Raw genomic sequence first — 15,632 nt, 5'->3', positions numbered from 1 at the left:
GGCAATTGGCAAAGTTGTCCCACGTTAAGGACCACAGAAATTTCCCATTGTCAGGGGGGGAGTGCTGCCTTAAAGTGTGACTTTTGAGGAATACTATCAGAGAGACCTGAGGAGATCTCCTAGTGGATTTCTAGGTGAGCTAGCCCTGTAAAGGAAAGAAGACACACTTTGCCATCTCTTGCAAAAGAACTAATAGACTGGCCATAGTAACACACTTTGCTGATTCAGGAGCAGCAGAGCTTCACTGTTGTGTTGGAGTGACAGGCCTTGGATAATAGAGAAAGCACAGTCATTTCAACAATGCATTGATTGATCCCAAGAAATCCTTATTTTCCATTCCAAATATTCTCTTACATGGGAAGGTGCGTTTCCCTAGTCTCACTATGCACTCATCTCGTCACCACGACAATAACAACTTAGGTTACCTCAGAGTATAAAAGGAGAAACTGCCCAGGTTGTCTCCTTCACCCATAGAGGTACTAAGGTGAGATTTTCACTTTAGTAAGCAATCAAGTAAATGAAAGTCTACACCCCACCGCATACACTAACACACAAGCTACAGTCAAAATATCACAATGCCCCAAACACCAATCCTGGAGAAAAGAGCTACATATTATCCTATAGTAAGAGATCATGGTGAAAAGGTAGATAGGAAGTTCATAGAGGCCACAGTTCCAATATTCACTTGTGCTAGGCAAAACAATGGCTATTGAATATTTCCCAGGCTTCTTCTGTACATTAAGCAGGCACAGCTGGGTGTTGTGCGCTCCATTGGGATCTGTCAGTAGAGGTTTTCAGCAATCTGAAGAGATGCCCCTTAGGAGAACACTTGTATGTCACTATTGCTAGGAAGACAGGGACAAGGGTCTACTAACCCCAGAGAGGAAACCAACGACCGACCAAAGTAAAAGACACGACATCACCCAAGTCTAACTTGGTGAAACAAGGAGTTTATAAGAGTTCCATATGGGAGCATGGGTAGGGGTTACTTACAGGTGGAAGAACCACTCAGGGACAGCCTTATGCCTGAAAGCCCCAGCGTGGGCAGTGACAACAAAATCTGGAAACGTGGCCCTCAGTGAACAAGTTGCTTATATAAACTTGTTAAGGAAAGTGCCCTGCGCATCTGGCCAGTTTAAAGACTTCCAGAGACTCCTGAATTGTTAACTTCTGAGTCTCAAGGAGTCTGTCTTCAGAATTTCCTGAGTCTTAGCAAACCCCATTTAGAAATTCCTAGGTCCTTATGAGCCTTAGAACATTCTGCTTCTACTCCACATTGTCTATTGTGTTCATAGTTGTCAGATTGAACCAACTCCATACAATTTCAGTTCTACAAAACAATTACTTTCATTGGTTGGAGCATGTCATGTTATTTTACTTATCTGAAATTTGAATTCTATGGGATATAAAGTATTTAATGTTACATTTAGTCAATTTAGGGACTCTCAAGAAAAGAGACAAAGAGAAATGTTCCAATGGCAGGTCGATGGAAAACTGATAGCTCAGATTAACAACATAGACAAAATATTGACGTCCATCATGGTAACATTCAATGTTGTATGTTAACTGATAGAATAAAGTAATGCACTGCTTCTAAGGATGCCTGGGAAGATTTTTCTGGAAAAGATTAGGATTTGACTCAGTAGACAATTGAATAAAGGATATCTGCCTTCCACAGTGTGCGCAGAAGCATCTAGATAATTGATAGACCCAGACACAAGAACTGTGCCTTGGCTGCAATGAGCTTATGGAATGATGCTAACTGTACATGGAAAATGAAGGGTAGCTGAGTACCTAGGGAGAGGACAAACAATTTCTTAAAGAGAGGCTTGTCCTAGACTCAACTAATTCCAAGATAAGAAAACTGGCTCAGGATCCCCTTTCACAGCATACCCCAATCCAGAGCCCCTGCACATACAAACTCAGTGTCTCTATTATGCTCCCAAACTACTGGCGGGGTTTTTCCACTGTAAACATAGTGAGGCCTGCTACCACATAGCTCAGGGAAGTCCATGAATTCCAGAGCTTTCTGACATTTTTTAGAGGGCTGGACTCCAAGCCCGCCTGTCACCTGGTGTGGAAGGAATACTGAAGGCTCCTGCCTCGTTTTCCCCCTGCTTTTTCTTAATCTGGTCTGATCCTTTCTCTTGTGGAGGTTGTGAGGCAAGAGAGGCTGCTCATCTCAGCCACTGGGAGGACCAGACTCTTCCCATTTCTGCAGCCACCTGGACACTTACCTCACCCTGCAAGAGCAGGGATGGAAGGAACATTGTGAAACACCGCCTCAGGGTCAGAGTTCCCGAAGGAAAGGCTCTAGGGAAACTGTGGACATGGTCACCTCTGCCCTGAGCAGTGTGGACAGTGGGAGAAGAGGGACTGCTTCCTTAAGCAGTAGAAAAATTCATAGCTTTAACAAGAATTTATTGTATATATTTATTGTGGTGGGATGTAGTGTGTTCAAGATCAGAGGACAATTTACAGGAGTTGGCTCTTTTCTTCCACCAAGTAGGTTCCAGGCCTCAAACTCGTTGGGCTGGGCTGTAAGCACCTTTGCCTGGTGAGCCAACAGATGGGCCAAGAATTCCACAGTCTTGGTTCTTCCGTGTGCATGTACCAACCCTGCCATAAAAGAATGCATGTATGTTTCCAATTGGCCAAAATATGCAAGTCACACAATTTTAGTAGATGTTGTCTATATTCTTCTAGTGTTAGAAAGTAGAATTGCTTTTTATTTTCTCTAATTTCCATGTGTGTTCCATAGTTTACATTGATGCCCCAACATATGTCTTGGGCTAATTCTGGACTTCATACTCTAGAAGGGAAAGCTTAATGACTGAGATGTCTCTATGCTACACCCATTTAAATGGAAAATGTGACAGAAGAAAAGCCCATACTTTGCTGGAGGAGAAATTCCATGTACTCCCTATGTAGAAAAACTAGGCAGTGTTGACCAACAGTCAGATGTGAATTTTCCACAGCTACCGCAGTCCCAGGTACTAAGGGGAGAGACTCAGACATGATGTACACACGAGAGAACACGCACAAGAATGGTCCCACAGCAAAGCTACACATGTCCAAGTGGTCCCAGATGACCTGACCCCAGAAACCTCAGAAATCCTCTCTGGAATGGAAAGTTGCAGTCTGTATATTAATCTACGGGTTCTTTGGCAGCTACGTACACGTTAACACTCGGATGTATTGCATAATTGTCTAACCATCCCCAGATGTCGGGATCCTAAGGGCACTGAACTCCCTGAGTTCTCTGAGTGAGTGGTCCCCCACACTGCCCTCTGATGCCCCAACCTTGCCTATAGGGAAACTCCATAGTTGCCTTGAAGTCCTGCAACTCACATTTTGATCACCAGATGGCGCGCCTGGCTCTATTTACTAAAGGCTAGTTTTCCCTGAATAAATTAATATTTTAATGAAAGAAAAAAATACTTCTCAAAATAGGTAACAAAATAATAAGTACCAATATGCCATGATTGTCTTTGTGTATTGTGAATTCTACAATATTGAGTGAAGGTACACACACAAACACACACACACACATATACACACACACATACATTTCCTTCAGCCATGTCATCAATTTATTTCTGTGAATTAGTAGTTTATTGTGTGCCAGGCATCATCATTCTAACCCCACACCTACATGTCTCACACAATTCCTTTTTCCCTCTTTTGATCTGCTCAAGTGGATTCCCATGGAAACCATTCAAAGAGACTGCCTTAAACTGTCTGGTCCACAAAGAAAAACAAATGCTGCCTTGGAAACCAAGGAAAATTTGGCCCATCCTTCCCACAGTGTTCGCTATCAGGCCCCACTCTTCTCCTGGCTATATCTCCCTTACAGAGGGGAGGGAGGATAAACCTTGTGTGGTGTCGGTCTTGGAAGTTATCCTGGGTGCGGAGTAGATTTTTTTCTGATTCTGCTTCCATTTGATAGTGCAGTTAACATGTATGGATGATCTATAAGAAAGCAATTTGTTTAAGGAGGTCATTGAGGTTACACCAAGCACGTGACTTCCCATTCCCACACTGTGGGCCTAGAACCAGAGCCACAGGACTCAGAGAGGAAGAGGAACCACATCTTCAAAGACAAAGACAGGCAGAGGGTCCAGTCTGAGCATGTCACTCTCCTGATTTCAGGAAATGCTCACCACAGGTTTCTCACATAGCAGTCACCTCCTCTCAGCTCTCCACGTGGGTAGTCTGTGAGCAAAAAGACACTCTTCTCCATTGCTGGAGAGAATGCAACTGTTCTCCAAGCCTATGGATGGATCTTATGCTAGTGAAAACCACAAGCGTGCATTCTGGGACCAGGGGTCTTTCTTCTAAGGATCCATCCCAAAGAACACGGAAGGGGACACAAAGAATCTGAAAGAGCAACAATGTAGAACTCCAAGAGCAGAACTATGAAAAACATCTGTGGGAAGGAAAGAGGGACAGCATGATCTCAGGTGTATCTACCACTCAAATGACTAGGTACGCATGTGCTTAGCCAGGTATGATGGTATGCATCTGTGATGCCAACAGGCTGATGGTAAAGACAAGAGAATAGTCGTTTTGAGGCTATCCTGAGCTACATAGTGAGCTCAAGTTTTACCTGACTTATATACTGAGATTCTATCTCAAAACAAACAAAATAATTTTTAAGAAGGCAACATGAAGTCCATGATTATAATTATAGAGTGATCTCCAGGATATATTGTGAATACACAACACAAGGTGAAGAAATGAGGCCAGGGTTATCTGCCTAATGTTTTCCTCAGTTACATGCGGCACATGGAGGTTAATAAATTATATAACCCTATTTAAAATAAATAAAGTCAGCTTTAACAAACAAAATTTAATCATAATTATAAGTGTCACCTTCAGCACTGCTCAGATTTCCAGTGGCCAACAGCCACAGACAGCTAGAGCTTCCTGGGCTGGGCAGTGCAGATGCAGAGCATTTTCATCAATTCAGAAAGGTGCATTGGGAACAGAGAGTGCACACCTTTATTGTGAGTGGGAGAATTGATAAAATATGTATGCTTGTGCTTTGAAACACTGGATAGTTGAGCGCCCCCCAAGAAAAGAAAATGATCTCCTATAGAGTGCCCTGGAAGAAACCAGGACAGAGGCTGACATTTATGCTCTCGAAGATGCAGAAGTACTCATTCCATGCACTGATTCCAATCAACTACTTATCACCAACAACTCCATTGCTCAGATTGAGTACACTAAAAACACTGCCCCCTCAAAGATGCCTGGGGAAAATGGCTGATTCCAGATTTGGGGCCAGGAATGCAACAGAAAAGTGCACAGTGACCTATCGCATCAGGAAGAATTTGGAAAAGACTAAAAAGTCCGTGTTAAAATGGAGATCTTCACTTGAGTGCAGCAAGTCAGACTTATCAGGGAGATGTGAAATATTTTCTCTTACAGATTGAATTAAAGACCAGACGTGATAGTAGTAGCCAAACCTACTATTTTATAATATATATGAATTTAATTGGAGTTACCTGACGAAAGGGATGATACTCCTCCCAGAAGCCATGGATTATTAAAAAGCCCAGTGCCAAGTGTGGAACACCCCCTCCAGCTGTTGGTCAGGGCTGTTCCAGTGATCCCCCAAAACAATGCAGTTATTGTTTTGATCTTGATTCCTATTGTCATTGCTCTTGATTCCTATTGCTTAAGACACCACACACGTTGGCCACAGGGTATGGAGAAATCAAGTTGACACTGACCAGAAACCTTCCTTCCTATTACCTAGTTTTCCTATTACCAGAAGATACTACCAGGCTATTGAGTGGGGGAAAGTTGTCAATGTTCTTATTCCTCTGTGAACTACAATAATGGCCAACATGGCAAGATATACCCATGGGTCAACAGTGGCATGAATATCACAGAGTTAACCAAGTAACTTTATGTTTCAATTTAAGGCCCACTCCACAGGAGGAAACACTTGCCTAGTACTATAAATGTCATCATGATCCCATGGTTGGCGAGTTCAGAGGTCCCAGAGGTGAAACTACAACCACCACCACCACCACCACCACTACCACCACCACCACCACAACTAACACCATCACCACCACTAACACCACCACCACCACCACCACCATCACCACCACCACCATTACCACTAACACCACCACCATTACCAACACCACCATTACCACCACCACCATCACCACCACCACCATTACCACCACCATCACTACCACCACAACCACCACCACCATCATCACCACCACCACCACTAACACCACCACCAAAATCACCACCACCACCACCACTAACACCACCACCAAAATTACCACTACCACCACCACTAACACTACCACCATTACCACCACCACCACCATTACCACCACCATCACCACCACCACCACCACCACCACCATCATCACCACCATCACCACCATCACCACCACCACCACAATCATCAACACCATCACCACCACCACCACCACCACCACCACCACCACCATCACCACCACCACCATCACCACCACCACCACCATCACCACCACCATCACCACCATCACCACCACCACCATCATCACCACCATCACCACCACCACCACCACCACCATCACCACCACCACCACCACCATCACCACCATCACCACCACCATCACCACCACCACCAATACCACCACCACTATCACTACTACTACCTTTACCACTAGTGCCATTACTACTACTCCTCTGGGAGGTGAACATTGTATGACACTTCCAGGTGTCACTAAGGTGAGCAAGTATTGCTGCAGAGATGAGAGAAGCTTCTTCATCAACTGATGTGTGTCATTAAATCACCAAGTTTCACGATAAGGGTCATTGGGTTTCCAAACCATCCAGGGAATGTCTCAAAAACACAAGAAACAACTGATATCAGAAAACAGCACCACTATGTGGACATGGAGCCAGAAAAGCCCAGGAATTTTTGCCCCGCCTCTTCCCCATAAGCCCCATGCACAGTCACTGCCCTGCCAACAGCAGCCATGGCCAAATGTTCTACTCTCTACACACTGCAGCTGCATGGCTCCCGTTGACCATAATGGCTGTTCCAACCCACTCTCGCAACAGTTTCTACTCAGTTCATTCTACACACAATAACATAACAACAACAAGAGTGAAATTGTGACTCTCTCCAAATCTTCCTTTCATAGTCATAATACAACTGAAAGACTATGAGAGTCATCTACCCTTTCCACCTCACACCGACATGACTACACTGTCCGCCAGCCTCTAGGCTTGTCCTCTGCTCGTAGACCAAATGAGGTCCATGTGGACAAGCCCACCAACAAGGCTTGTATATCCCTTCTTCTTCTTGTCAATCAGGACTCGAGTCAAATGCTACCTGATGAAACCGACCTTTGGGGGAAACCCCACCTACAACAATCCCCATCACAGCCATTTTATGTCCACCTTGAGTTCTTTAAAGCACAAATAACATATGGAGTTGCTGCAATTACTGCTATCCTCTACTTACTGACAATTTAGCCATCTAACTCTGCTAGTCTTCTCAGTGCAGGAATCCGGTGCTCACAAAAGAGGCCACTATGTGAATATCTGGATAAACATACATGAAGGAATTGATTTATCTATTTGCTATGCCATGTAACACACTGGTATTTATGGGATTAACAAGAGGACATTGTATGGAATTAAGCAGTCTGTGATCCATATCCTGAAAGACAGAATGTAAAACCCACTAGCAATACTTTTTTTTAATTTTTTAATTTATTTATTTATTAAAGATTTCTGTCTCTTCCCCGCCACCGCCTCCCATATCCCTCCCCCTCCCCCAATTAAGTCCCCCCCTCAGCCCGAAAAGCAATCAGGGTTCCCTGTCCTGTGGGAAGTCCAAGGAACCCCACCTCCATCCAGGTCTAGTAAGTTGAGCATCCAAACTGCCTAGGCTCCCGCAAAGTCAGCATGTGCAGTAGGATCAGAAACCCATTGCCATTGTTCTTGAGTTCTCAGTAGTCCTCATTGTCTGCTATGTTCAGAGAGTCCGGTTTTATCCCAGGCTTTTCCAGACCCAGGCCAGCTGGCCTTGGTGAGTTCTCAGTAGAACATCCCCTTTGTCTCAGTGTATGGGTGCACCCCTTGCGGTCCTGAGTTCCTTGCTCGTGCTCTCTCTCCTTCTGCTCCTGATTTGGACCTTGAGATTTATGTCCGGTGCTCCAATGTGGGTCTCTGTCTCTGTCTCCTTTCATCGCCTGCTGAAGGTTAATATTCAGGAGGATGCCTATATGTTTTTCTTTGGGTTCTCCTTATTTAGCTTCTCTAGTATCACCCATTATAGGCTCAATGTCCTTGGTTTAAGGCTAGAAACCAAATATGAGTGAGTACATCCCATGTTCCTCTTTTTGGGTCTGGCTTACCCCACTCAGGATAGTGTTTTCTATTTCCATCCATTTGTATGCAAAATTCAAGAAGTCCTTGGTTCTTACTGCTGAGTAGTACTCTAATATGTATATATTCCATACTTTCTTCATCCATTCTTCCATTGAAGGGCATCTAGGTTGTTTCCAGGTTCTGGCTATCACAAACAATGCTGCTATGAACATCATAGAGCATATACTTTTGTTGTATGATAAGGCCTCTCTTGGGTATATTCCCAAGAGTGGTATTGCTGGGTCCAGGGGTAAGTTGATCCCGAATTTCCTGAGAAACCGAAACACTGACTTCCATAGTGGTTGCACAAGTTTGCATTCCCACCAGCAATGGATGAGTGTACCCCTTTCTCCACAACCTCTCCAACAAAGGCTATCATTGGTGTTTTTTATTTTAGCCATTCTGACAGGTGTAAGATGGTATCTTAAAGTTGTCTTGATTTGCATTTCCCTGATCACTAAGGAAGTTGAGCATGACCTTAAGTGTCTTTTGGCCATTTGAAGTTCTTCTGTTGAGAATTCTCTGTTCAGCTCAATGCCCCATTTTATAATTGGGTTGGTTAGCCTTTTACGGTCTAGTTTCTTGAGATCTTTATATATTTTGGAGATCAGACCTTTGTCAGTTGCGGGGTTGGTGAAGATCTTCTCCCAGTTAGTGGGTTGCCTTTGTGTCTTAGCGACAGTGTCCTTTGCTTTACAGAAGCTTCTCAGTCTGGACAGCCATCAGAAAGAAGTGGCTATGCCACACCCCACTTCTCAGGTATTGATTCAGTGTCTGTTGTGGACCCAGATATCTAACATTTTAATAAGCATGATTTAGTGTCTGTCGTGGACACAGATATCTACCATTTTAATAAGCACTCCCTGCAAATGTGATGCAGTAATGCATGGCCCTTTCGGGGAAATGGTCTGATGGGGATGGCGTCCATTTCAGTCCTGGTCATTTAAAGGAACCCATGCAGACTTCTGTCATCTGGGGAGTCTATGAAAGTCATTGTTCTACAGTGTGCTGCTCTTGCTGCTACCTGCTCAACAGGATGTGTTCCTACAAGGCATCACAGACCAGCTGCTGGTCACACGGATGGGAAGAGAAAAGGAAATGACTGACCTGGTGAGTCCCACATGATCTTGTCACTCTTGCTCAGGTAACAGGCTGACCAGACCACACCACACTTGGTTCTTCTCCAGGAGTTGGTTCTGCATGGAAAGTTCACTGTTTTCTCCCCTGTTCTACTAGAAGGCAGAGAAGGAGGAGAGAAATCTCATGGAGAGGGGAGGAAGGCAGATGAGAACGCTCATGCACTCTACTGTACTGAATATAGGGATGGAGTAGTCTGTCTGCATCCAGTCAAGTCAAAGATGTGCAGTGACATCTTCCTCTTCTTTGTTGATCTCACAGACCCTTCTTATACAGACACACACACACACACACACACACACACACACACACACACACACACACACACTCACACACTGGTGACACTGATGACTCACATACTGGAAACAAGGGCTCATGTCAGCTTCTTGTCAACCTTCTGTGTGTACTCTCTACAGTCTTGTTGTACTTCTCATAGAAGAGACCTGACATTGACAACCTTGAAAAGGAACAAACTTGGAGGATGAACACCTGACTCCCAAACTCCTTATAAACATAGAGAAATGAAGACAGTGTGCCTCATTGGTAATTACAAGAAGACAGAAAAGAATATGAAGGGGACAGAAGAGTCACACACGTGTGAGGGGACACCTTTAGCAAAGACACAAAGACACTTCAGTGAAGCAGGCATATGCTGGTCACCGAGTTTTTCTGGGACTGTTGGTGGTTATAGGAGGTACAGCCCAGCATCGTGATCAGCTGCCTAAGGATAACCCTGTTCCTTTGATGACCATGACCTTGGTAAAGCTGGATCTATGATTAGGATGCAGAAAAGAATTTCAGGAAAAGCCAGAATGAAGCAAAGCTTGTGAGCTTATTCATGCTATGGAAGAAGCTCACATAGTATAGGGATGGCTCAGGAATGAAGGCCTGAGTGAGGACTAGAGAGACTTGAGATTAGGGTGTGTGAGGAGGGCAGGAGAGTGAGAAATGTGAAGATTTTTATGGTTCTCAGAGTTACATTGTTACATTATTACATTGTTTGAAAATTACATGCTTTGAGACTTTGAAATGGTTCTGTTTTTCCACTTGAAGAAAATATACAATAGGTTATTAAAAGTAAAAAATAAAAATGCTTTTAAATGTTCTTATCCCTTTTAAAAAAATTTTAGTAAATTAAATTGTAAGGTGAATATGTGATTCTGCAAACATTCTGGTCCTAAGTAAGCATAATTAATTAATTTTTTTAATGTTTTTCACAAGGAAGTCTGTGCACCATCTGAGTGAATACCTATTGCTCACAGAGGACACCAGAGTTTGAGATCTCTCAGAACTGGAGTACAGACAGTTGTGAATCATCAGGTAGGTGCTGGGTATCAGCCCTGGATCCTCTGGAAGACATCCAGTGATATTAAAGAATGAACCCTATCCTCGGACCCTAGTTTATTTGCTGTAATTTTTAAACACTATTTGGGATGTCTTTAGTACTACTTGCATTATATCTGTGGGTAATTTCGACTCTATCAGTTGGGTGGAGGCTTCTTGAATGTCAGTTAGAAAAATGTAAAAATGATCACAGGGCCGGGTGGTGTTGGCTCACGCCTTTAATCCCAACACTTGGCAGGCAGAGGCTGGCAGATCTCTGTGAGTTCGAAGCCAGCCTGGTCTACAAGAGCTAGTTCCAGAACAGGAACTAAAAAGCTATGAAGAAACCCTGTCTCGAAAATCCAAAAAAAAAAAAAAAAAATGATCACAGGGTGAGGGGCTGTGTATTCCCCTCTCATATCCCCTTCAATGCCCTGTTTTTCTGTCTTATTATGGGACAAGTGGGCATCCTCATGGACAAATATAAATATAGACAAGTTGTTTATCACCGGATACAAAAGTCAACCAAAATTAACAAATGATCTACATAGGACTAGAGAGACATCTCCGAGGTTAAGAGTGCCTTTGGCTATTGCAGAGGACCTGACTTCAGCTTACAGTCCCCATATGGTGGCCCAGAGATACCTATAACTCCAGATCCAGGGGAGCTGACAGTCTTTTCTGGTCTCAGCAAGCATCTGCATTCAAATGTGCATACGGCACACACAAACATATAGGCAGATACCCAGTAAATAGTGAAAGCAAATCTAAAAGGTAATTAATCCAAAATACAACCTAAGCATGAATCTTGTAACAGAAAGCAATTGAAAGAATTATAGACAAAATTCATAGATATAACAAACCCCTTTTATGAAAAGAAGAACTGGACTGTTAGGACTTCCATAAAGTGAAAAATGTACACTGTGATATAAAAGATATTTTCCCTGCCTGGGAAAAAATGAATGTAGGAAATTGTGTATTAGATGACAGCCTTATTGTTTCCAGAATACAGAAAGCCTAAAAAAGAGTCACTAAGAAAATACACAATTCATGAAATAAAAGTTGTCCAGAAGGGTGAGTAGATGCTCCACTAAGCGGAACATACAGCATCAACATCCTTAACACTTAGGGAAGAGAGACAGGTGATTCTAGGGGACTCTTGACACCCCCACAAAATATTCAGAAATAATAATATGAAGACCTGGCAAGGTTGTGGGGGATGAAACTATCATACTGACTGCTGGTAGCCATGGGAAATAGGACAATAACTTGGAAAAATATTTCTCAGTTTCTTGATATGTTAATTGTCATTTGACCAAAGCTGTAACAACTTTCCTGATGGAGCAGAGCTGTTACTTTGAGGAAAGCTTTCCCTGAAGCAGATCTGTAAGCTGCTAAGCTTATACTGACTTTGTGGTATTCCTTGCATCTGGACGGCCAGGATCCCTTTACATTTGAGCTGAAATGTTTACACTACACATATATGTTTTTAATTGTACTCATTGTCTGGCAGAAAGACATCTCCACTCTGCCTTATGGCATCCAGGTCCAGAAGGTACTAGCCAATCACAGTCCAGCCAGAGTCCTCAAAGCCTGGTCTGGCTGGTAGACAACCAGAGGCCTGCCCAGAGCTACAAGGCTTCCATTACAATGAGCAAAATGTGTGGTGGAGAAACAGGAGAGAAAGAGTAGCGGGATGGTTCATGTGCTGTGAAAAGAGGGGGAATAGAAGGTGGTAAGGAACAGGCTGAGGGGGTGGTCTTCTTGTCATTCATGGTCATGGGGTCATCAGGACCGAGGTTGCTACCAAAGGTCATTTCTGGGTCTCTGTTCTTATTGCAGCTTGGGTCTATGTTAACATCCATGGTCCACGCTGCCACCAAAGGGCACACAGGAGCCTGGAGTCTGGGCTGTGTCCTCTGGCCTTGTTGGGATCTGAGCGCTGTGTTGCCATTGGAGTGACAATGATCTGAGAGACCCGAGCTGCCAACCTGGGCCATGGTGTTGTCCATGCCTGAGCTGCTGACCAGGGCCATATCTGTGACCCAGCAGTAGCCAGGGTCTTTGTCTTCCTGACTCCTGTTACCAATGAAGGCCATGCGGATGCCTGAGGTGTGGGCCACCACCTGAGGCCACGTTGGTGTCCAAAGGCTTTGCTGCAGCTGGTGCCATCCTGATCTGTGTGGTCTGTGAAACCACCCGGGAAATGGTGACATCAAGGACGAGTTGCTGCCAGGATCATGTTGGGTCTATGGTCCTACCAGAGCTAGGGTATGTGCTGATGTTTGTGGCCCATGTTACTACAGGGGGCCTTAAGAGCCATGAATGATGATATCCAAGGGCCAGAGTGAGCTGGTTCTGCCCTTTGGTGGATATTGTGTCAAGAGCTGGCCCTGACTTTCACAGGAGAGCTAGTCCCACACCTCACCATGGGCATTGGAAAACTGGGCCTGGTGCCATGGGCATAGGTGAGCTGGCTTCGGCCCTATCCTTAGGCAGGCAGCTGATCAGCTCAGCTACCACCCAGGTCCATATTGGGGTTCTTGGCTTGGCCCATCCTAACATCTACACCATCTAAGGCCTACTGGAATGCTGGAATTGACTGGTCCTGGGGAACAATACCTGCAGAATCTCTGTTACGTGGGGTGACTGCAGGATATCCTAGAGGAGTTTTGTTGAGGGTCCCATGATGATAGTGTACCAGAAACTAGAGGCCATGAACAAGTTCAATGACTCATTGCAATGAAAGTTTACAAGTAAATATGTTGGACAAAAAGGTATACTGTGTGACTCACCTTATATGTAGATCGTATTAAAGTGTAATAGAAGCCCGAGTACTGCTTCTGATGACTTCAGTTGGATCCCCAGGACTCACATTGTGGAAGCAGAGAAATGACTCCTGCAAGTTGTCCTCTGACCTCTACAAGTACACTGTAGATCATGTATGGCCTTGCCAGACACACAAAATAGGCAAACAAATAAATGTAAAAAATGTAAATGGACATAACTTACCAAACACAAAACAAAAGCCAAAAATAACCGATGTTCTTATTGCTGACTGAAATAGACTCTAAAATGATTGCTTTTTTCAAGACATATATCTGAAACAAAGGCATTAAAATGTTAACTTGAACACTTAAAAAGAAGTAAACACATACCATCCAGGAACGAGTTATTAGAAATCTAGAGTTATAATCTTAACGTTTAAGAAAGAACTAAAACTAAAGTGGAATAAAACAATTTTAAAACATGCAGTAATGTTATGTGTAAAATTCATTAGGAGAATGCAAATCTTTCATACTTATATTTCAGTCACACAGCAAAATATGGATTGAAGGAGAATTACAAGAAAGTATAAAAGCCGATTAATAATTGCAGATGAATGCAAAGTAGTTTTCTCAATGTGACCACAATCATAGGAAAATAATTTATTAAATGAGAGGCCCTGCATAACCTAACCTCAAAGGCATATGCCCTGGGAAGACATATGGAACTCTTAAGTCTGATATAATCTTTTTTGTTGAAAGCATGGATTATTCCGTGATGGGAACTTCATTTGATGTGTAATGCAGTTTCTCCCCCTTTCCTTATCAGCATTTACAGGTTATTATTGACAGTCAGAAACAAATGAGAGAAATGTCCCAGAGACAAGTCCATGGCCATCGTCACAGATATCACACGCAAAAGACATACATAATTTTGTAGCTCTCACTATCCTGTGTGTGGTCAGAGATGAATCTGTTTTAACGTGGTTGTACCCCTTGAGCTCTCAGTAAACACCAGGGAGCTAGGAGAGTGAGAATGAGAGGTGTCGTGTGTGTGTGTGTGTGTGTGTGTGTGTGTGTGTGTGTGTGTGTGTGTGTGTGTGTGTGTGTGTACAAGAATTCCTTGGCAGAGGCTGGTCTGCAAAGCCTGGTTGATTGACTCTTAGACCTGCAGTGATATGGAGATGGTGGAAGTCGCAGTCCCAGGGCCTAATTACAATTTCCTTTGTGTTCTCTTGAGCCCATGAGTAGCCACTCCTTGGGCCCCCTGTGTTGGACTTACTTAACACCTTGTCACTAACAGATGACGTTGGACCTGACATTTAAAATATCAGAATATGTCTCCTTATCAAAGCTTTAAGTTTCTACCAGTCAAAGGACTGCTTTTCATCACATAGCAGCTAGTGCCTGTAGCTGAGGTTTCTCTGCTTTACCATAACAGTCTACTTAATATTATCACCCATGTACTTAAGGAGAGACTATAGTTTCTTCATTCTGTGATTATAAAAACTTCATGAAACTGTTTCCACATTGTAACTTGCAATTTGTACTAACATAAACCTGTCTCACTCATGTTTACTCACATATATTTGACTCCAGAATGAACTCTCTTCTTCCTTCGAGGTGAGAGCTGTGTGTTTACATTGACATTTGTTAGTGTGTGTTGTGTATATACTCATGCTTGTGCAAATATGTCCCTGGATATATATGTGTGAAAGTTAGTTAATCACTTACTGCTGTGATAGGCTATGTGTTATAATTCTCCTGGTCCTCTTCAATGATGACCTGGTGTGTAGTATACTGCTTACTTATCTCCATATTTCTTTACTCATGTGCTGACTTATATCAGTATGGCTCAACACCCATTTTCCCAAACTGTTTTCCTCTATTGCTGTTCTCTATTTCCATGCTCCCTTTGTCCCAGTATGGCTAGAGGAATCCTTTTAAGATGGCATCTGTGTTCATCTGGTGCCTCTGGAGAATTTCCTGGGTCTACGCATTGTACTC

At 43.4% G+C, this 15,632-nt stretch overlaps 1 long non-coding RNA gene across 2 annotated transcripts in view; it reads right to left on the bottom strand.

Moving 5' to 3' along the window:
- Positions 1 to 9,571: 9,571 nt before the first annotated feature.
- LOC121436762 overlaps positions 9,572 to 15,632 on the bottom strand; it is a 31,743-nt gene continuing 25,682 nt past the window's right edge. Inside the window, exons 3-4 of one of the 2 annotated variants that reach the window (XR_005972770.1) lie at positions 13,656 to 13,809; positions 9,572 to 9,629 (exon numbers count right to left, since the gene is read on the bottom strand). This is a non-coding gene — a long non-coding RNA (uncharacterized LOC121436762). Of the gene's footprint in view, positions 9,633 to 13,655; positions 13,810 to 15,632 lie in introns of both variants that reach the window. The other variant, XR_005972771.1, reaches the window with a different exon arrangement.

This window comes from Microtus oregoni, unplaced genomic scaffold, assembly GCF_018167655.1.
Source record: "Microtus oregoni isolate MIOR12 unplaced genomic scaffold, Mior012 000050F_003, whole genome shotgun sequence".
NCBI classification, from domain to species: Eukaryota; Metazoa; Chordata; class Mammalia; order Rodentia; family Cricetidae; genus Microtus; species Microtus oregoni.
Note: the sequence above shows the minus strand (reverse complement) of the source record. Positions and strands in the feature narration are given on the sequence as shown.